At 34.5% G+C, this 22,395-nt stretch overlaps 1 protein-coding gene and 1 long non-coding RNA gene across 2 annotated transcripts in view; both read right to left on the bottom strand.

Annotated features, from left to right (window-relative positions):
• Positions 1-22,395, bottom strand: part of LOC123673717 (vitamin D3 receptor-like) — a 307,940-nt gene that overhangs the window by 119,826 nt on the left and 165,719 nt on the right. The gene's annotated exons all lie outside the window — the stretch shown is intronic.
• On the bottom strand, positions 4,620-5,540 carry LOC123673719. Its single transcript, XR_006746536.1, has 2 exons — positions 5,196-5,540; positions 4,620-5,133 (listed from the first exon to the last, which is right to left on the bottom strand). It is a non-coding gene; the product is annotated as an uncharacterized LOC123673719 (long non-coding RNA).

The following is a 22,395-nucleotide window of genomic DNA, read 5'->3' as shown; positions in this document are numbered from 1 at the left end:
TTTTGTAATTTTAGCATTAGTAATCGGTATGCACTTACTCGTTGTTTTGAGTTTTTTGTTTCATTCTCGTCAAAAAATTTCAATATTGTAGTTATCAAAAAACTGAACTGATCGAGGAACTGAGTAATTCGCATCGAAAAATTGTCTGGGCTGTGTTGTACAATTTATTGGGTTTCATTCAAATTGCAACTTATTTTTGAAGACTTCAATTCAATATAGGGTACAAATGAAAATAACAGATTTCTCTGAAAATTTCAAGAAAGAAGTCCTATCTATAACATTAATCCGCATACTCTTTGTTTTTGTGATACAGGTTCTGAAGTTCAAGTTTTCTCTCATAGCACCTTCCCTTCGCAAAATATATAACTTGAATTGGCATAGATATTTTAATTTAAGGTTTTCATCAAGTACTGAACAGAGTAATTCGCATCGAAAAATTGTCTGTGATTCATTCAAATTGCAATTTAATTGTGCAGATATCAGTTTTAAATTGATTATATCTTAACGGTAGTCCTAATGTGTACAGATGAAAATGACAGATTTCTCGGATCATTTTGAGAAAAAAGTCCACTAACATGAATCTGCAAACGCTTTGGTCTTGAGATACCGGTGTTAAAGTTTTTTTCTCATAGCACCTTCCCCTCACAAAATATTTAACTTGAATTGACATAGATCGATTTGAAGTTTTCATCTTGTGATATGCTTATTTTGTATGCAAATCTACAGGGTGATATTTTTTCTGGAAGGGTACCTACTTCTTTCCACCAGAACTATTTTTTGATGAAGCACTGGTTCTATAGAAAAATGTGTAAAGAAACTCTGGTCTAGTACAACATTTTTTTGATCTGTTGTAGTTTTGTCGTATCTGCTATCGATTTCGAAAAAAAAATTCAAACAGCTCTCTGGTAATCCTCAGAAAAATCCAAAATATTAAAGGGTGTTCTTTTTCGAGGTCTATATAACTTTAAGTTGGCATTACTGTTCAAGATGGCGACCGATTCAACAGCTGTCAAGTGATTTATTCTCAGTTTGGTTTGGCAATTCATCATGAATAGACTCACGCCTGAACAACGCTTGCAAATAGTGCTATTTTATTTCGAAAATAATGGTTCTGTGCGGAATACGTATCGCGCACTACGTCCATTTTATCGTCGAAAAAATCGTCCATCAGAGCAGTTAATTCGATTAACCTTGGAACGTTTTCCCACCACGTTTACACTCATTGATAACTCGCATCCCCAGAGACGCCGTGCGTACAGAAGAAGCTATTGCTGCTGTAGAGCGTAGCATTGAGGAAGACCCGAAATTGTCTATCCGCCATCGAGCACAGGAATTGGATCTGTGTCCATCTACTTTATGGAAGATTTTGCGGAAGGATTTTGGTTTGCGTGCTCACAAAATCCAACTCGTGCAAGAATTGAAGCCAAACGATCATCAAGTAAGGCGTAGATTCGTCGAATGGGCCCAAAATCCCAGCAAACACTGGGAGGTAACTGTGAAGTACCATGGAAGTAACTTTGCAACTAAAAGCTCGCATGCGATGTATTAAAAACATTGCCTCCCGCTCGCATTTGCAGCGAAATGTCCGCGACATCATGTACGCATTTCAAGTCGTTGTGTTGTTCAAATTGTTATATGAAAAAATATCCCCAAAAAAACATCCATTTGTTGTCACTTTTATGGAAGTTTTTGAGTCAATAAATGTCTTTTTAATAACCACATTGGGTCGTTTCATGCGAGGTCTCTTTGATATCTCTATATTCCATTCCCTTTTTCACCACACATAGAGAACATTATATCAATTTCAATAGGAAGTTCGATTATGATTTCATTAGGATATCATTATTAGACTTCTCAATTCTATTCTTTTTTTCACTACACATAGAGTACACATACTGACTTCCATATAAGATAAAATTTTGAACTTAATAAAAGTTTTGGGACAGCGTGACGACTTGGTCGATGGTGGGGTTTAATCAGGCCTCAATCTGCCTACTCCTGATTAACCTCGGGATAACTATAACGGGACATGCGCTAACTAGGTCTCAATCTGCCTACTCCTAGTTAGCGGGAAAAATAAATGGTGTTCTATCTAGGCCTCTATCTGCCTACTCCTAGTAAGACGGTTAAAAAATAAAACATAGAACAGATATATTACAAGACACTAATTGCTACATGATGTAGGTTGCGATTTGACTGGGATTCCTCGGCTTATCTCCGTTTAAGATGCTTACTTCGAGGCTTAAGTAGATTGTTGCGCCCTCTGTTGGGGGAAGCGTTAACCTGGTTGGCAGCGCCACCATGACCGTAACGCAGGAATCTGTAATCCCCACAAAACATTACTTTTGTGATATTCATAAAAAAGTCCCTTTGGCACTATACAGTGTGTTTCCAAATTGTATGTATGACTTTGTACAAGATATTCTACCCATTGAATAAATGATATTTAATATAGGTCAAATGCCTTGTATTGTTCAAATTCGGACAAGGATTCGTATATAGAATATCATTTATTTAATATGTAGAATATCTTGTATAAAGTCATACATACAATTTGGAAACACACTGTATAGTGCCAAAGGGACTATTTTATGGATATCACAAAAGTAATCCTGTAGAAATTTGTACATACAATTTGGAAATGGGAAATGAAGTAATGAAACATCCATATAATAAATAATTATTCAATCTAATATAAAAAAACAAACGTCACAAAAAAGTGAAATTATCTCTCATAAAATAATAAAATTAACAAACAGAGCCGGTCTTCATTTGACCACTTATAAAAAAATACTATATATATTTTAATTTATTGGTTTTTTGGTGATATAGCTATATCACCAGCCACATGGCAGACACCAACGCACAAATAAAACTGAAAAAACGGGAAGCCTATAGCTATTGTAGTTTTCGAAATATCGCTCGATCAGCCAGAAAACGGACTAAGTGAATACGTAATCTGTATTTTGTTGCAAAAATGCTTCTATCAGGATCACGTTCTGGTTTCACCGACGACCTCTCGGATTGCTCTGAATCGTTTGTTTTTGTTTATTACATCCAGATGAAGGAGAATAAATAAATATTCGTCGGACTCTTTGAGGGCTGGATATTTCAGTGCCACAGATGGATAATTGAAAATAATAATGTGCAAAGTATTACTATTACATTCACCAGAATAAACAGCCACATTGGGAACATAAAGTGACCCACTCAAAAAGGATTTGAAATATCATCCAATTCATGTTAACATTGTGTAGTTCTCAAAAAGACTTCGTTGCGAAGTCGCTCGATGGTAAACTTTTTAACTACTAATTTACCACTTTCTATGGGGATGGCATTGTGGTTATTTATTAATATCCTCAAATTATTATCACTGCATCTTCGAATTGTTGTTAACAAAGCAATGTCGCAAAATAAATATGTTTAGAACAAGTATGCGTAATCGCAATGAAGATATCTGTCAATGTGCGATTTGAGACTTCGCGAAACTGCCAAGTGATGTAACGTGTTTGCTGGGATGAGATTGCCGTTGTTCCCGATTTTCATGAGCGAATTTTCTTTAGCGATGAAGCGCACTTCTGGTTGAGTAGCTACGTCAACAAACAAAACTGCCACATTTGGAGTGAAGCTAATCCTAAAGTGTAGGTCGAAACACCGTTACATCCAGAAAAACTGACTGTTTGGTGCGCTTTATGGGCTGGTGGAATCATTGGTCCGTACTTCTTCAGAAACGATGATGGCCAGAACGTTACAGTCAATGGTGATCGGTATAGAGCCATGATTACTTTTTCATTCCTGAATTGAACAACCATGATGTCAGGGAGCTGTGGTTCCAACAAGACGGCGCAACATGTCACACAGCTCGTGCCACAATCGATTTATTGAAAGACACGTTTGGTGACCGCCTAATTTCACGTTTTGTACCTGTGAATTGGCCTCCAAAATCTTGTGATTCAACACCGCTAGTCTACTTTCTGTGGGGCTATGTAAAGTCATTGGTCTATGCGGATAAGCCCCAAACCCTTGACCATTTGGAAGACAACATTCGCCGTGTTATTGCCGATATACGGCCACAAATGTTGGAAAAAGTCATCGAAAATTGGACGTCCAGATTGGACTACATCCGAGCCAGCCGTGGCGGTCATATGCCAGAAATCATATTTGAAATGTAATGCCACAAGATTATCTTGCGGATAAATGAAATTCATGTCAATCGAATAATTCATCCTTGATTTATTGCAATTTAAAGTTCTATAGCTCTAAAAAAAACACCCTTTATAAAAATCCGTTGGGGGAGATGTATTTTTCATTGCTTCAATTTTACTTGGACTAGGTTTCACAGTACCACGCTCTATTATTACGCTTAAAAATTGGATAGGTAGATGTTTTAACTCTTTGCGGTACAGGAATTCCAGTGAAAATAGAACCCTAGCGGTACAAGAAAATTTTTATTCGAAAAAACGAAGATTGATGGGACATATTGATTCGTTACATCATAATGACAGTAAATCAAGCTTGAAAAAAAATCTGAAGTCGATTAACAAAAAAATAGTGGGTGGTGCAGTTTTTGAACCAGCATACTTATGTGAGTGATTTCATTCGAAAAAAAAATAAAACTGAATTCTGCCTTTTTTTTATTTTTCAAATAACATTTATATAAAATAATTTTCTATGATAAGTTTGAAAGCAGCTCTTATTTTTCCCTAGTCACAGGGGAACTTGGCATACACTGCATTGCCAGTTTGTTCTCACATCTGACTTTTTGTGCTGCAATGCGCACATCTTCTGCGGCTTGTCCTCATTGGTTGATGTGTACTTTCTGTTAGTCTCACCGACGATATTTTTTTATGCCCATCATGGCAAATTGTCACTTGTGTTCCATTCATCCTCATCTGAATGAAAGCTCAATTCTACATTGCCATCCTCCTCTTCCAGTAATTCGACCGTATCGTCTTCCAAGTCGCTGTCGTTGTCCGAAACATTATTGGAAGGTATCGAAACACAGTCACCATTCTCAATTCGCTCAATTTCATCGTAAAATTCATCTACTGACATTCCGACCAAATTGAATGAGGGAGGTTCATTCCTTCTATTCATAATGCACTGCAGTACGGTGGTACAATTTTTGAACACCTAAAATTGTGATTCAAAACGCACCAAATCAAGGTATACAACCAAAAAAAATATACACATACCTTCAATAAGTCCTGTAGACTATATTCCACTAGTTTTCTAAAGTATCTTTCAAAAGAATAACGTTTTCACACTAAAAGAATATCGCGTAAGCCGGCCGCGGCGGAATGATACAAATCATACGCATTTCTCGAATGAACAACCGTTTCCAGTCAAAACAAAATGAGTCATAATACTCTGTATAACCCAATAAACGGTCCGCAATAGTGGTGTACGATTTAAACCCGTGTCCCTTTTGGGTAGAAGACTGAATATATGGTGGTTTAAATTTTACCCCACCGTCCTGCACCGTACAAAAAAAGCGTGGTTCAAAATTTGAACCACTGTACTTGAAAGAGTTAAAAAATTTGCATTTTTCATAATTTAGAGAAAAACCATACTCATATAGCGTATCGATGACTTTCTTCAAATCAACAATACCTTCATCGATGTTTTCATAATTACAAAGTATATCATCTACATATACTAGGGCAATTTTTTCTTTGAAATCTCCAGGAGCCTTATCAATTGCTGACTGATAGCGTGAAGGTGCATTGATGAAACCAAATGGCATTCTGTTTACATAATTCGTATAGACCATCGGGAGTAATGAAAGCTGTGATATGTTTGGAAGAATCTTCTTTGTCAATTTGATGGAAACCTGATTTCATGTCGAGCTTCGAATAAAACTTGGCGTTTGTCAATAGATTTATTTGGTTCTGAATTCGAGGTAGTAGATAAATATTACGAACTACTTTCTTGTTCAATTCTGTGTAATCTACAGAAAGTCTGATTTCACCATTACGTTTTCTGACTAAGACGATAGGGCTAGCGTAATTCGATCTGATTATTCCTGTTTCTAGCTGGTCGTTTATTATTTCTTCAACCTTAAGCCTTTCTTGATATGCTAGATTTCTAGCGCAAAAAACGACGGGAGACTCAACCTTCAATTGAATTTTCAATTTGCCTGTGGTATCCACATAAGTTTTAGATTTGAATGCATTTTTTATACTTTCCATAATATTGACATTCAACTGCTCGTTGAGCCCTAGGCTTAAATTAAAACGAAGAAGAAGAAGAAGAACTGCTCGTTCAATCCTGACAAATTTATTTCGGAATCGGTTTTGCATGTGAGTGAAAAGTTTTTTGAAGAAGTTCTCAGTGACGTTTCGAAATCAACGCGACCATTGGTAATTTTCAATTGAATATCCTCTCCTTTGAATATATCTTAACCGATCAAAGCATCAATATATTGAAGAGGAATAACATAATCCGCAACAACATTGAATTCAATTTCTTTTGATGATCAATGCTCATTAATAAGACTTGCGCTTCTCCTATTGTTTTTGATTCAAGCATACCAATTCCCATTATGGACTTGGCTGTAGGCATTATTCTACAATTCAATTTTTCTGCTATACTTTTTTTTATCAATGAAATATCTGAACCTTCATCAATGAGATAAGAAATTTGAATTATTTTATCTTTGTGTTCGAGTTTTCCGTTTGGGTATTGACTAATTTATGAAGAACTGTTAGCTATAAATGTTTATTCTGAGGTTTTTTCTCATTTTGTTTGAAATAACAAATTTGAACAGTGTGTCCGCGTTTCCAACACAGATTACAGAATGGAATAAATTTTGCAGTGTACAGATGAAAAGCACGATTCTTTGGCGATTTGCAATCAAATGCTTTGTGACCATAATCATTGCCATTTCTGCAATTTCCTCTGAATGGTTCAGTCTTCTAGCTACGTGGCCTTTTTCTATTTTCATGTGAGGAAGTATATGCAATTGGCGTATTTAGGCATTTTGATGTAATGGGTATACTACCATCAAAGGTGGAAAGCAATTTTAGAATTTTCGTTTCATTGTTTGGTGATTGGAGTGCGACTCTATTTTTTACTTCGGGGATCTCTATATCATGGGTTAATAGACTCAAATTAATCTCCCATGGAAAGCCAGCAAAACATTTTTTGATTGATTACAGTTTGGCGTGCCCATACTCTACAAATGAATTAAATGTTGAACTATTAATGACCATACACGCTTGAAGTCTAGTTGCTGGTGTTCCCTTCTCAAGAAATGCAATCACTAAATCTCTAGAAAATGTTGACTAATTTTTTTGCTAAAGGTTTCAAATTGGGGTGAAATTTTGCTGCACCCCATTTCAACGCGTGACTGGCTTTTAAAACAACTACTATGTTAGACATACCTGTTTCACTAATAAGTCGATTGATATCCTCGATCCACTCTCTTGTTGAAAAAGGAGTATCATCGGGATCGAACTGTGTAAAGGACAATTGGCTGTTGATCATCCCCTCGTTCGCCTTGTTCGTGTTAGACATATTGGCCAAAACTTCCATCATCTTGAGTCTAGCGAGTCTAGCCCCTAAGTCTCCATCATCTGCATCTGAGCGTATTCTGCTGGTTGCACAGCGTCGCACTTATTATTTTCCATTTTGGACTGCAATTTTTCACAACAGTTTTGGCATACTACTAATTTCGAAAATAAACTTCAAAGTTAAAAACGCAAGTTCTCGATTTCTTCGGTAATTAAAACGAAGTTCTATCTCTCTGAAAACTAAAGAAATCCTATCCCACTTCTGATGTTGGAGAAAGTTGAAATTTTCTAATGTAATAATTAAAAGTCGTCTAGGATGCAAAGTTTATTATACCAAACATAGTTGAAAAATTTACTTACTGGACTGTCTCGTGATGGGTAATGAAATGACCGTTACAATCGGAGTGCACGTAGTTGCGCTTGTATGTTATGTTCGATCATATTATATACTTAGAAACACGCCTGTTCCCTAGAGACAGATATGATCTCAATATTAAATGGTCTTAGTATTATAATATGGAAATTGTATTATATGCTGGAGGTTTACAGATATTATGAATTGCTAACATGTATGAACAGATTGAAAGTCTGGGTCCAAGAACTGATCCTTGTGGAACGCCTGCTTCAATATATTGTGGTCGAGATATTGCGCTATTCATTTTAACTGGAAAAGTTCTTTTTTCCAAATTAGAATTCATTAATGATGAAAGGTGGCAGTTTTAGTTGTATCATTTCGATTATCAATCTTTCGACCCAGATTTTATGGAATGCTTTTTTTATATCTAGAAACAGCATTAACGTGTTATTGAAACGGCTATTCAACATATTTGTTGTACGGAGCTGTGTTTTTGTTCAAATCCATATTGATGTGGATCCCGCATTTTAGTTTCGGTTAGTATTTTGTCAGTCTATTGAGAATAATTTTTTCTGTAAGTTCACTGATCATTGAAAATAAACTCATTGATCGGTAATTTTAAGGGTACGTTTTGTCATTCCCTCGTTTGTGAATAGGGATTATACAAGCCTTTTCTCAACTACTCGGCCAATATTGTAAACGAACGATGGCATTAATCAAGTAGTTGAGTTGGACTATTGCTTTTTTAAAAAAATTTTTAATAAGTTTTTCCTCAATTTGATCTTCACCTGGGGAAACGTTTGTGGGTAATTTTTGGATAAATGCTTTGATTTCGGAAGGGTTAGTGTAGTATTTTTTGTACTCATTATCGCCGTGGGATCTACTAAGGAATTCATCAATTATTTTTCTAACGTTCTTGTAAATTTCTTTACTGTTTTATGGTTCGCTTCAAAAGTTTCTGAAATAATTTCTGCTTTCTTAAAGTCTGTCATGGAGTTTCTTGTGTTGAGAGTAAGTGTCGGGATGTCTTTTGGTTTTTTACCGAGAAGTTTTGTCATCTTCTAAAGAGTATTATCGGATAGTTTTAGTTTACTAATTTTTTCATCCCACTATTTACCTCGATGAGTATTAATTTTTTGCCTTATTTCTTCTGTTGAAGATTTCATTGTTATTTTGATTAATGCATTTTTGTTTGTTTTCAGAATCTATTTCTAGTGTATTAAGTTTATTATGTCTGCTGGTAATTTGTCTGCGTAGGAATAATTTTTTTTCTTATTGGTACTTTTGTCGCGAGCGAAGTTAATTGCATTGGTAAATTTTATTAGTTCGTATTCTATGTTTTCAATAGAGTTTATCGAGTTATTTATTTCAATTTGTTCATCAAAAATCTGACGATATTTTTGCCAGTTTGTATTTGAATAATCGTAAACCATTTTTGGTGATTGATCCTTTATAAATCCTTCGGCGGTAGTTTTGATTACATTATGGTCGGATGGCAAGGTATAGATTCAGGAGTACTTAGGTTGGGGACGTTCTTTGTTATTATCAGGTCAAGATTACTAGGATTTCTATCACTGAAAGGATAATGGGTAGGGTCTTCTGTGAAACAGTAATCTTTTCTTTCCAAGACATTGAGTAGTGTTATTCTGTTGGTATTACGAGAATGGCAGTTCTATAATTCATGTTTCGAATTCAAATCACCAAGAACAATAGTTTTGTTTTCAGAACAGAGATTATTTAAACACTTTCGAGTGATTTTGTTATTAGAACTGTTGTAGACAGCTATTATATTGAAATTATTACTTAATTCAATACCTTTATTCTCTATAGGGCAGTTCGTTACTAAGGGTATTGGGGTAAGAGGAATTCCGTTTTTGACAGCAATCATAATTCAACCATAACCTGAATTATCTGGGCGATCTTTTCCAACTACCTAGGAGCCCCTAAGGTCAACTTGGTCGAAAGTTCTTAATTTTGTTCCGTTAAGTGTAATAATATCTATTTTATTTGAATTTAGAAAATGTGAAAGTTCGTGAATTTTGGATATTATACCGTTCGATTGTTTTAGAACCCTCCTCTACAAGATTGGAAATGAAATTGAAGGATATTTCGAATTTTCAACTGGATTCTCAGCTTGATCCATTTGAGTATTCAGTTGTTTGATTGATTTTAAAATTTTCTCTATATTGATGTGTTAATTGAGTTTCTCAAATTCATTTTGATTAAGAAGAAAGGTTTGTTACCAGATCCTACCTTTTTAGTGAGTATTTTATCATAAACAAGAATCAAAATCAGAAAAGATTTATTAAACATTAAAATATATACAATACATACAATATACCTAATTGTTTTCATATTTTCCTATACAATAATAGTTCCTACATAAGATGTTTACCTATCTTTTTTTTATGTGGTATAATTGAAATTTTATACAAATCGAGTATTTTTTTATAAATCTAAGTTTTCGTTGTTTTTACAGGTAAATAAAAGAAAAGAAACTGCTTTAGTTTGTTCAATATAAATTATTGATGTGGGATTTTAAGTTTCACCTTTTGGTGTGTTGAGACTATTTTTTAGAATACTGTTTATATTCTTTGTAGAAAATTGGTAGGTGTTCATAGGGAAGAACATGCTGACAATTTCAATTTTTATCATAGAATCGAACTTTTGTTATCCGACTAACCAGTTCGCTCACATAACAGGATTTTTCATTGAATTTGGAGGCTATTCCATCTAGGTGTTCCTTCAGAGTTTCAATTCCTGAGGCGTCATGGAGTGTTGTCACCCTTGTATTCGAAGTAGATAAATATTTTTCAAAAATATTCGATTTCAATTCGATCATTCATTTGTAGAAGAGTGCAATCACACTGATACTTCTGTAACGGCGTTCATGATTGTGGCGAAATGATCAAGCAATCTGTTCGGAGACGAGCGCTTATATCAAGAACACGAAATTATATAAATATAGGTCTTGCGCTGCCTTTTCGACATTGCAGTCATTTACAGAGCAGACCGAAGTGCAGTCTGCAGACACCGCAATAACACTTAAATAGTATATTGTGCAACAAGTGGGGAAAGTCCAACTTTTCTCGCGAGTGTGGAAGTTTGTGACACGAGCCTGAAAGGCGAGTGCCGCAAACACACGAGCAAGAGAAGGACTTTCTCTACAAGTTGCACACTATACTTTTCCTACAACTGCACAAATTTCAATAATTCAAGTAATGAACTTGATTCAAATCAAAATGAACAGTATGTGCTAATTTATTGCGTTTCCATAGAAACGATTCAAAAGCCCAATTTCATTGGTCTACCAAGCGAGGTGTAGGCAAAGTGCCGTGAGAAATAATATTTCCCACAGTATGAGCAATACATTGTTTTGAAATTGAGTAAGCTATGAAGAATACGCTACTTTCCATAGCAGTTGTAGGAAAACTAATATTTCCTGATTTTACTAGGATATTTATGATTTTGTCATCAATTAAATGAAAGCAGATAACGCTCCCAAATCTACTTAGATATCATTTCAAACTGTAAATAATTATTTCTTGATTAATTGAATTCCTTTGTTTCTCTGACATAATATAATCAATAAAAATATATATTAGAGAAAAACCCAACAAAATCATGTCAAGAACTGGATCCAATATTTTAAGTTATGTAAATAAACTCACGCCTGAAAGCAGTCAAAGTTTGTAATATTATACTCAATTTGTTCATGTAAATAGCTGTATTCAGTAGAAAAGGAATTCACACATTCGGTGAATCCAATAACTGAGGAATGAATAATTCATTTTGAAACAGGTATAACCACACTTCGTGTGTGGTTTTATGTCAATTTTGATATATCCTTATCATGTCATTGATAGAAGAAATATTGTTCATGTAAAAGTTGAAATAACATAAAATATCAATTAACCTATATTGTTGACATTTTCTTCTCCTCATAGAAAGCACAAGTTTATGTACCATTCATTCACCAAACAATCGGAAATAGTTGTTGAATCGGTTAAGTGGTCCGCTAATTACCAAAAATGTTATCAAAATTTTCTCGCTAGTTATCTCGTCATGAAAGGATAATATCCTCCATTATCTACAGGTACACAAACCATAATTGCTGAGATTTGTTGTGATCAGATTGATCGCCTAGCAGATCCAATGCCAAAACAGCATTCTACAGCTACAGTCCCTTTTTGAAAAGAAAGGGTAAAACTTCTTATCCCAAGTGTTACCTGATATGTCGAACTTTTTTATTTTTTTAACACAATATGTATCTGAAGAAAAATGTCAATTAAGAGAAATCTTTCATAAATAGTAATAATCTAGAAATTTAGTGCGAATAAAAAATCAAATTGAACAAAGTGATTGAATCTGAAGCTGATAAGTGATATTGATGAATATTGATCAACAAGAATATAGTTCAAAATATTCCAAATGTTCGAGAAAAATTGTGATATAATTTCATCAATTACTAAATGAATGAACAGGATATTGTTATCACATCAACAATATCAAAACATTCCGAATTAATTTGCATCTTGTTATTTTTCCTTGTCCATTTTCATTTTCTCCATATCTGACAATATCTCGTTTAGAATAGCTGAAGGTTTACTTATTGTTCTATACAATGATAGAAGAAATTGAACTTAATTCTTTCTTAGGAATATCCATGAATAACGCTTTTTTCGGATTCTTCCTCCGCCATATAGCGAATCGTCCGATAATAATATTCGAATAGAGTTCAGAACATTCTAACGCAGGAGATGTCTATCAAATATAATAAATTCAAACCGGTCTCCACTCGTGCCCACAAAAAATATAACACATCATTTCTGTTGATTAGGGACATTATGGTTTAAAATCCTGAATAGACCAATTCTACTCTTTTATATCCCATAAAGTAGGTTGGAGAATGTTAATTGACGATCAACAATATGTTCGTCATTTTTCTTATTTATGTGAGGAATCAAAGGCTGGCCATGTTTTCAAGACGCAACAGCGATTGTCGTTTGATATAATTCTAGGTGCGTTATTTTAAGTGACAATTTGGAGTCTGTGTTAAGCGGAGAATATAGAAATAAAAACGGTGTATTATTATTTCATCGAGGAATCCTGATTGTATCAAATTTACAAGTTTCAAGATGAAGGCAATAAAAATTCCGCCTGGACTGAGCTTCTCGTAAAGTATATATGATATGGTTGAGCAGATCATTGTGGGATGATTATCTCAGCTTTCAATCGATGTCAGATAATTATTTGGATAGTATGGGGAATAGTTTATATACAGTATAGGCCATAAATGAAATCAGACATGGAAATTTCAAGGCATGTTCGACAGTAGCATACCTTTCCTAATCAAATCAATCAAAATGTGTCATTAACTTATGTCACAAATTTCAAATTTATGGAAAAATGTTAAAAATTCATAATGTCAAGTAGGCTTTGAAAAGAACAGTCATGATCTGTCATTTTAATGACAGATCAGTTTACGCAACCGATTGCATCATAATATCTCAACAATTGAAGATTAGAAACATCGTGGAATATCCAGAATGTGAGGAACTTGATGACGGTTTACTATGCCTAAATCTTCCGAAAAATGGAAGACCTAGATTTTTATCTGGGCTAAAGCGAATCAGTTAATCAAATTATAATAAAGTTATTGAAAAAACTAAAGCGTTACGATGTTTCCAAGGATACAATTTTCAAGCAACTGAAGAGAAGAGGTGTAAAATATCGTAAGGGAGAAAAAAAGTCAAACATATACGCCAAATCAGTAAGCTCGAATATCGATATATTGCCGTACTTCAAGACGCATTCTTTTGCAAATTACACCATTCTTTTGCAAATTACACAGTCATCGTCATGGATGTTAAAAAGTACTTCACTCTGAAAAATTCCGAAACTAAAAGGACACGACGGATTTTACCACATTATTGAGAATAGATCATTCGATGTGAAAGTCTAGCAAAGGATCAACACTCTGAAAAATCTATTTTCTTTGTATTCAACTGACGGTTTTTAAAAATGAAATATTTATCTGAGAAATTGCAAACTTTCACAAAAAATTAGAATTCAATTCGTATTATTTGGAATGATTAATGACATAATTATTTGTTATGCCGTAGTATAAAAGGTTGTCAGAAAAGTCGAGAAACGCGGGATTTGTCAAATATAATCTGAAACACACCGCATATCGAAAACAGCAAGAAAAAACGAAGAATTAGAAGATTTCCTGGGGGTTCGAAACGATTTTGAGGAGAGGCATTTTTGCTCTAGATGGCCTAGCTATCTTTAAAACCTAATGCCAAGCCAGTATTCTATAAATCACGACCAGTACCATTCAAACTTTCAAATTCAATAGAAATTGAGTAAGATAACCTTGAAAGAAATGGTATTGTAGAGAATCTATCGATTTCCTCGGAAATATTCCGTCCGAGAACGAAAATCCTAAAACAGAAGAACTCGGTGTAAAAACTTGGAATGATCAAAGCCACACCCCTTAGGGATCCGTAGAAAGGCGTTGGAACGGTCGAATGGAAAACATCCTGAATGCCCATAAAACTCGGCATTTCAGGGCGAATAATTCGATCATATCATCGTCATCGAACGAGCACTCCTCAGAGTCAGCGATACAAACATAGTAATTAGCTATGTCAGCCAGTGAGAAAGAAATTCTAAAACGAGAACCGTCCTTGGACAGGTTATCGTACGAAACCGTTAGGAACATCTTGCGCTACCTAACAATTAGAGCACAAGAACTGGAGCCGAAAACGGAAAGCCAAATTGAAGAAGAATACCAAAAACCGAAGAAGAAAGCGAAAACCACCAGCACGCCAATGACGATTGAAACAAGCACCAGCAACCGGTACTCCCGTCTCACGGAAGAAATGGACACCGAAGAAAAAGGATTTGAAGAATCCGAAGAAACAATGGACAACGAACCAGAAGAAAACGACACCAGCGATAAGAACAATGCAATACAAAAAAGGAAGTATTCAACAGTCAAATGGTTAGGTGAGCAAGAGGAAAAAATGGCTCATACTCCAATCACCATCAAAAAGAAAGAAGACTGGGCTGAAGTAGAGAAGTTGATGAAACTCAAGAAAATCAACTACACCAGAGCAACCTCAACACCATATGGTATTCGAGTACAACCTCAATCCATCGAAGACTATAGAAACCTCAGGAAAAATTTGGAACAACAGGATATTCAAATGACCACCTTCACATTAAGAGACGAGAGACCACTGAAAGTTGTAGCGAAAGGCGTTCCGACTGAATTCTCCATCGAAGAAATCGAAAATGACCTGAAAGAACAAGGGTACCCAGCAAGGAAAATCACACAGATGAAGGGCAGAGAAGGAAAAGAACTGCCCATGATCCTGATAGACATCGATAGGAAATACAAATCAATCTATGAACTACCGAAGATAAGAAGCATAAACGTTGAAATGGAGGGACTAAGAAGAAAAGGAATCATCCAGTGCCACCGTTGTCAGTGGAGCCCACCCCGCAAACTCAATCAAGTGCCCGAAAAAACCAATGAAGAAGCTACCGGAAAAAATTCACCAATGGCGAACTGAGCAATTCCAAACCAAAACCATAAAAGAAATTCTAAGAGAACAGCGTGAGGAAAAGAAAACCAGCCCCATCAAAGAAGAAAAGAAATCCAGCTCCCAGAAGGATGGAAACAAACCGAAAATTGTCGAACATCTTGCATACTTACTCACAGAAATCGCAGAACTAAAGCCGAGCGAAGATCAAACAACCAAAATGACGCAAAGAATTGGACAGATAGTAAAACTATTATAACCTACAACAATAATATGAGAACCAAACCAGACAAAATCACAATTATATCCTGGAACTGCAACGGCATCAGCAACAAAAAGGAAGAACTCCGAGCTCTTGTCGAAGAAAATCACCCTGATGTAATCCCATTTCAAGAAACGATGCTGAAATACGGGAAACCATTCAACCTGTCGAACTACCACACATATCGAAAAGACAGAAATAAGCAAGGAGGTGGAGTAGCAGCTCTAGTCAAGAAAGAAATTACGCACCACCCACTACCTCCTAATAACGAAGAATTCAAAGCAGAAGGAATAGGCATAGAAATCAAAAAGAAAAACAACGAATCCATGTCCATATATTCCACATACATACCTCCAGGAAACAGTCCAATAAAAAAATATCTGGATGAACTCCAGAAAAGCAACGGAAAAACATTAGTTGCAGGAGACCTAAATGCCAAAAATACAGACTGGAACTGCAAAACCACAAACAGTAGAGGTAAAGCACTCAGAAGATACTCGGAAAACAGAAATATCCAAATTATCGCACCGTCGGAAGAAACTCATTCCTGTAGAGAAAAAGCCGACATATTAGACATAGCAATCAACAGAAATATAACTGAAAGCATCTCTATAGATGTAATCTAAGTATATATAAAACCGCTTGCACATATACGTCAAACTTTAAACGTAAAATCACAGCCCAAACGGGACCATCTAGAGCAAAAATGACAAGAATAAGACCCCCCTCAAAATCGTCTGGAGATCCCGGGAAAAATCCCAAACCTTAGATTCTCCCCGCGGTTTTCGAGTATACGGGGTGTTTCGGATCATTTTGACATTTCAAGTCCCATATTTCTGTGGTATCTGTGGACAATTTGGCTGTCAGTGTCATGTTAATAATAAATATTTCATTTCGATATATGAAAGTTCTTGAAAAAGTTTGCAGTTTCCAAAATTGTTATTCAATATTTAAATAAATGCCGACAGATAAAATGCAAAGTCTTCGGCGAATCGAAAATTCGATAGATATTTGTCAAAATTTGGAAATGAACATTGATATCATCGAATGCATTTTCCTCAATTCAGGTTTGTTTTAAGTGTTTGTATTATTTGGAATTAATTGGATGAATGTTACTTTATTTCAGGAATTTTTCGTTTATTTTCCACAAACTATAAAACTACATTCCCTTTCGTGAAAATTTGAATTTATTGCGACAGAAGATGGAACTACCAAAGAGAACAGAAGCTTCATTCATCAATTCAGTCTTGGATTGGAGTAAAAGTTGTGCTACTATGAAACAGTATTAAACAGATAGAAAAACTCCTTATAGATAATTCACAATTGGCTTTATTACTGGAAAAAAAGAGCCATGTTAGTCAGATAACATTCAAAAGTTTCCATGTGTTTTTTGAATATCTAAAATTTATACACTTTTACGACAGAGGAGTGCAAAAATATAAGTGACCACTCCGTTTTTGAAGAATTTGAGTGCAGTGCTGTTGAATTTATAATGAATAAGTCAAATCTTTCATACTAATAATTTCAACTATATATACCCTGTTATATTATTTTCCGCTCAACTGAAACATGTATTAATAAACCTTGGAAATTAGAGACTCCAAAACTTATAACCTGATTTCTCAAAAAGGTTTCACCAAGATAAGATATTATAGGTAATTGCTTATGAGGTAACATAGGCCATGGGTATTTGAAAGGCAAGTCTATTCATTATGTCTCTTTTTAGTTGGTTTATTATAGCTATACTGAATATTTCTAAAAATAACATTCACTTTAGATGTGAATTAATTAAATTTGGACTTATGCATCATATCATATATGACTATGAAATTGAGAAAGATATATTCTTCTAAATTCCATTATAAGTCTTTTGAATAGTACTTTAAAGATATTGATTTCAATAACGTATGGAATATATCAGTTGAAATACTAGTCAAAATGTTACGACAGAAATAAATTTTGAAGGATCATTCAGTATATGAAAAATTTTAAAATGGCAGTCACTTTCGAAATTGGTATCAATTTTCCAGCAATTCAAAGAAGGTATAAAATACTTCAAAAAGCAGACTATTTATTGGAAATTTCCATGTCATGAATGAATGATCAAATTTGTATAAAAATGTTGATACCTACCTATTTTCACTAAAGTTTCCAATCTTTTAATCGTTATGGAAATAGGTGCTATATCGCCATTTCAAAAATGCTATCCTACTGATTTATTCATTGCTTTTCATTTTGGTAAAAATTAAATTATTCATTGATTCAGATCCAAAGTTAACATTTGAAAAAATCAAGACAGTGTAGATATCGAACCCACTAATATGGGTCAATAGTATTGGCCGATACAATTTTACTACTGATTTCAAGTACTCAGTTCCTTTTGACTGAAGTAAAAATTGAACAATGATCTTTGTATCTTGAAATGAGTTTTGCACTTTTCTAGTGTTCAACAATGAGATAATTATTAAATTGACTCAAGAAATTAACAGAGTATGCTATATCAGGACTAGTTAATACTGCTAAAGATGTTAATAAACCTATTAATTTCTTATATGGTTCATCATTACAACTCTCTTTTGTTGAATTAAAATTCCATTTAGTTTTCACATGTTCACAATCAGACATGTTGAATTATTGCAATACATATTTGAAGAATATAATCGATAGCGTTACTACCTTTTCCATAATTTCTAGTAATATTCATCCCTAATCATTTTTTAGCTTCCCCTAATTTCTTTATCATAAAATTTTCTATCAGAAAATTCATTCAGAATTAACATTAGTTAAAACAAAAATGTCATCCACGTACAATGCAACAATAGTAAGCCAGTTATTTTTTGATTTATGTAAATACTATGATCAGTTGTTGATCTTTTGAAACTTATATCTATCAAAATTTTATTTACTATATAGGACATAAATTGCCCTGTTTAATTCACTTCTGAGTAAAACCCAGAGCCACAAGTCTCGTTCTATAACATAGCATCAATACAATCTTCAGATACTAAAAAACTCCTTAGTTCGTCAGGAATTTCCAATAGGTCCTTCAAATTGTTGCAATTATATTGTATTTCTTCACAAAATATGGAATAGAAGAATAATTTGCTGCTCAACTGAAAAATGTATTGATAAACCTTGGAAATGAGGGACTTCTTATAACCTGATTTCTCAGATATGGGTATCCGAAAGGTAGATCTATTATTCATTCTGCCTCTTTTCAGTTTGTTTATTACAGCTATACTGAATATTCCTAAAACAAAAATCTCACTGTAGGTCTTTTCATAGATCTTATCGAACGATTATGTAAATTCAATATTTGTCAAAACTGAAAATAAACATTGAATGCAATTTCTTTATTTCAGGTAGTATTTCTATTAATGAGTCAATTGAATAAATGTAACTTCATTTTAGGGCTCACAAGTAAATATCCAATGGAATGATAGCCCTTAAAATATATCTATTATTCATTTTGAATTGACTTACAAGAATATCAATATTTTCATCGGCAAGACATAAAATGACAAATTTTCTTTCAAAGTTGAAATTCAGAGAAAAATATGCTAATAATTGTCTATTGTAACTATTAAATAAACAAAAAAAAGGACCATAAAAAGGATTACAACTTAACTAACAAACATAAACTTTTTTTGTCAATTTTTCCCACCCAATCATCAATTAAATTTGGACTTATGCATCATACATGTCTCTATAAAGAAGAAATGTGCTAATTTAACATCTTAATGTTGGGATTATATTATTATTCAATATTCTCTAAAAATTTTTTACAAACCTATAAGCATGAATAACTTTCTTGAAAGACTGACGCTCACATTTTGATTATTCATTTCTCCCAAATTCTTCGAAGAAAGAAATTGCCATTTCTGGAAAAATGAGATCTGAGAATTTGGTTGATATCCGTTATTTTTTATTCATTATTAAAGAATACAATATACGATTTATATTCGAACAAAATTTTAAGACATGCGTCTGAGTTTGACTGACAATTATGGTCATAGAGAAATCTTTGTTTATGGTTATGACTGCGTTCGGCAAATCCACACTAGGGATGGGCAAAGGTCAGGAAACTATCGATATCTATATATTGTATCGATATTTTCTGACACTATCGAAATGTATCGAAATATGTAAGAGTAAAATATCGATATATATCGCTGCGATATTTTGGTGTGAGAAAATTCTGTTGATTTGAATAAAGTTTTTCTATCATAGAGGATAATAATAAGATTCAGTGGAAAACGACATATTTAGTAGTTTGCTTCCATTTTTATGGAGTATTTTGTCCTCCTGAACATTCATAGGGACATTGATGTTGACGAGGACGCTGTGATTACAAGGTTCTCAAAGGGTTCAAAGTTTTGAAGACCAAATTAGATTTTGTGATGTAGTTGCCAATTGTCTTCTTTTTTTCATATTAAACAATCTAATTTTTTTTAAATTTCTACCTGAATGGTTAAAACCCTGATAAGTAAATAATGGTATTATAATACAACAAATACATAAGTGTAAAACATTTTTTGCGAAATTCGAGGCTCTATTGTAAGTTACTGGTTATGCATTTAAAATTCAGAGTATTGCCCATCGCTGGTCACTACTTTCTCCCATCTTTCGGACAGCGTACGAATTGAAAAAACTGGTCATCTTTTGAAGCGATCCACGAATCGATCCAAGTTTTTACTTCTTTACTTCTTCATAAGATCGGAAGTGTTGTTCAGCCAGGCCATGTGCTATTGATTGAAACAAGTGATAGTCCGTGGGAGCAACGTCTGGAGAATACGTCGGGTAGGGTTGTGGGGTAGGAATTCCCATTTTAACGTTTCCAAGTATATCTTGATTACTTTCGCAACATGGGGTCGAGCATTGTCATGCAGTAAAATCAATTCATCTTCTCTCTCGTTGTATTGCGGCGGTTTATCTTTCAATGCTCGGTACAAACGCATTAATTGCGTTCGATAACGATCGCCTGTGATTCTTTCAGTCATAATACACTACGCCGAGCTGGTCCCACCAAATACTGAGCATGACCTTAGAACCGTGAATATTCGGTTTGGCCGTCGATGTGGAAGCATTGTCAGGATATCCTCATGATTTCATGCGCTTGGGATTATCGTAATGAACCCATTTTTCGTCTCCAGTCCCCATCCGATGCAGAACCCCTTCCGTCTTTGTCTTGCAAGCAGCTGTTCACAAGTAAATAAACGTCGTTCAAACACCTCGCGGCTTCAACTCGTACCGCACCCAATTTCCTGGTTTCTGAGTCATTCCTATGACTTTCAGGCGTTTTGAAATGGCTTTTAGTGTCACTCTTATTGATCCTACAATTATTGTTGCGTTTGACATGAATCTTGATCAATTATTGCCTCCAATTCTGCATCTTCAAAAAACTTCTCTCTTCCATCGCGATGCTGGTCTTCGAAATCAAAATCACCATTCTTGAAGCGTTGAAACCACTCATCTATTTCTTTATTTATTTAATCAAACGGAACAAGCCATTTTACAGATGTACCAGAAAATAACTAAACCTAGACATAAACAATATCGTTGGTACGTTCTTCCACCAATATCGTTCTCACTATAGGTATTTGAAAGCATTCGATGAACCTCAGCCGCGGATTTTTTCATATTTTAGTAGAAAATTGAAACCTCCCGCAAATGACGAGAATTTGGCTCGTAAGCTAACATGGTTAGTCGTGAATAACTTTATGATGCAGACACAAATCGACTAACATGTCAATGGCGTTATGTTCACAAATACCTAAACTTATTGTATGACATCTACGATATATTTATTTCTCTAATTCTGTGGTTACTCCGTTCATTCTTCCACATCTTGTGGAACAAAATCGTGCGAGAATATATCAGAAAAGCACAGTTTTCATGGTTATATTTCATTATTATATATTGGTACTCCGAACTTTCCGCCCCGGCTTTATCCGCCAATTCATCAATTTGCCTTAAAAAAATCAGTTCTGCCAACCAACATTTTTCAAGCCAAACATCACTAAATGATATTTATGGAAATATTTCATTAAAATCAATAAGAATGCAATGAATTAGAGAAAATAATATATAATACTCGAACAGAAGGCTCATTCTACCACTCGTTCATTCAAAAACTCGCCACTTCGTGGCTCGTTTTTGAATTTTGAACTCATGGAAGAATATCAATGCCTTCTGCACTTGTATTATAAATAACTATTCTACTACCACTTACCGTTACAGCCATCTATTGCAAAACGGCGGACGCAAAGTTGTACGCCTTATATAAATATTCATATGAATATTTAAATATAAATATTTTTGAGAGGTTAGGCTTGATATCGATATAATCTGGGATTTGGTCCCATAGAAATACTCGAAGCCCATAACGGCGAACCCCCTCAAAATTTAAGGCTAGGACCGCCCTTGATTTGTCGTCATGGAAAGTTATTTGCATCAAATATTTTCATGTGAACAAGGGCCAAACGGTATGTTCTAGGAAAAAAAATCATACAGAATTCCACCCTAGAATCAGCATAGTATACCGAGTGAATCGTCTGAAATCAGCTAACGATACAAGGTTTCCGAAAAAATCTTTTATTTTCTAGAGGGATACCCAGTGAAGGATCTACCGGCATAGTGACGGGGTCCAAGGGGCGGAGCCCCTTCGGCGAGCAGAGCGAGTCTAAGTATATATAAAACCGCTTGCACATA

The sequence above is a fragment of the Harmonia axyridis genome, chromosome 2 (genome assembly GCF_914767665.1).
Source record: "Harmonia axyridis chromosome 2, icHarAxyr1.1, whole genome shotgun sequence".
NCBI classification, from domain to species: Eukaryota; Metazoa; Arthropoda; class Insecta; order Coleoptera; family Coccinellidae; genus Harmonia; species Harmonia axyridis.
The sequence above is the reverse complement of the archived record's forward strand: the minus strand, read 5'-3'. Positions and strand labels throughout refer to the sequence as shown.